Source organism: Triticum dicoccoides, chromosome 4A, assembly GCF_002162155.2.
Source record: "Triticum dicoccoides isolate Atlit2015 ecotype Zavitan chromosome 4A, WEW_v2.0, whole genome shotgun sequence".
Lineage (NCBI taxonomy): Eukaryota > Viridiplantae > Streptophyta > Magnoliopsida > Poales > Poaceae > Triticum > Triticum dicoccoides.
The window spans coordinates 2,594,790-2,596,613 of NC_041386.1; positions in this window are offsets into that span (position 1 = coordinate 2,594,790).

The window sequence follows — 1,824 nt, forward strand, 5'->3', positions numbered from 1 at the left end:
CAGCTGGGTCCACGGCCGCAGCAAGGAAGTGCCTCCTTATTACGCGGAAAATAATTATTCCTCCACCTGACAACGGGGACCCATCGGACGGGCCACCAGTATTTTGCGAAAAAAATCTCTTCCCCTGACTGCTAGGACCCACCGGACGGGCCACCGTATTTTGCGAAAAAAACGTTTCCCCCGCTGTCAACTCGGACCCACCGAAAGTGCCTCCTTATTACGCACAAAAAAATGAATACTCCCCCGGCTAACTAGGACCCACCTTGGTGGGAGGCTGACTTGTGGGCCTACTAAGTTGACGTGGACGAAGGGCTTTGTCAACTTAGTCAATATGAACGATTCTAAATCCAGTGACCGTACGATGTCCATCCAACGGCCGTAGTGTTTCTTCAACCTCTGGTCTTCTTGCTCCAGACGCCCAAAGCAGCGCCGGTCGTGCCGCATGCTCCTGCCTCCCGTGGCCGGCCGTGCTGCCGTGGAGGCCTCACCGCCCCCTACTATTCCCACCGCTGGCCAGACCCTGCGACGAGGGCAGCCTCACACCGCAGCCGAACCAATGAACCCTCGTACTCCCCTCCGTGCGGGCTTCCACTGCCGCGTCTTCCCCGGCTCCGCGTCGTCCCCTTCCTAGGCCTCGCCGTCGTCCACCGCCGTGGTGCTCTCGGCGCGGCGTGGTCAATGTGGTCAACGATCGACTTCCATCGAAAGAGTACTGTGCGTGGAGACGCTGACAGCTGGGTCCACAACCGCAGCAAGGAAGTGTCTCCTTATTACGCGCAAAATAATTATTCCTCCACCTGACAGCGGGGACCCACCGGACGGGCCACCATATTTCACGAAAAAAACGTTTGCCCATGACTGCTGGGACCCACCAGCTACATCTTCACACGCAAGGAAGTGCCTGACAGTCGGGACCCACCTGGTCGAAGCGTACGTAGCATTGTCTGGTCGCGAACGTGTACGTACATATATACTGGTCGATGTAGAGGCGTGCACGTGTCGTAGTAGAGGCGTGCATGTAGCATGTACACGTACGTACAACGGCCAGGGTGCAAGAAAGAAAATACGGCCACGTATGTGTACATACGGGCGGGCTCTCGAACGCCTACTCGCGCATACGTACGGCCAGGGCTCGTGTACATGGCTGGGTCGGAACGGAGAAACAATGTCGTTGTTGTTTTCATGGGGAGGCAACGAAATGCGTCGTGTTCATGGGGAGGCAACGGAATGCGTCGTGTTCATCGGGAGGGCTTGGATGGAACAGGAGATGGAAACGAGGCTTGGCGTACCGCAGAACGGAGGAAACGGCCTTGTATTCGACCAGCCACGTTCGAAACGGGATCCTGTTGATCGGGAGGGGTCTGGCGTACCGCAAAACGGAGGAAACGGACCTCCTACGGTCGAAACGGGGGTCATGTTCATCGGGAGGGGTGTGGCGTACCGCAAAACGGGACTCCACGGGATACTGTTCATCTCCACCGTCGACCCCCTCCAGCCTCTACGAGCTACTGTTCATCCATCGTCGACCTCCTCCAGCCTCCACCTGCGACTGTTCATCCACGGGCTCCTGTTCATCCAGCCTCCACCGCGCACTACTCCACCGGCTACTGTTCAACCAGCCCTCTCCACGGGCTCCTGTTCAACCACCCCTCCACGGGCTACTGTTCATCCTGCCCTCCATCGTCTACTGTTCATCCTGCCCTCCACGGGATGGTCCTGTTCATCCAGCCCTCCACGGGGTACTGTTCATCCAGCCCCAACCGGCTCGATCGATCGGGGTCCTGTTCATCCAGAGGCAACACCACGGGGTCCTGTTCATCCACC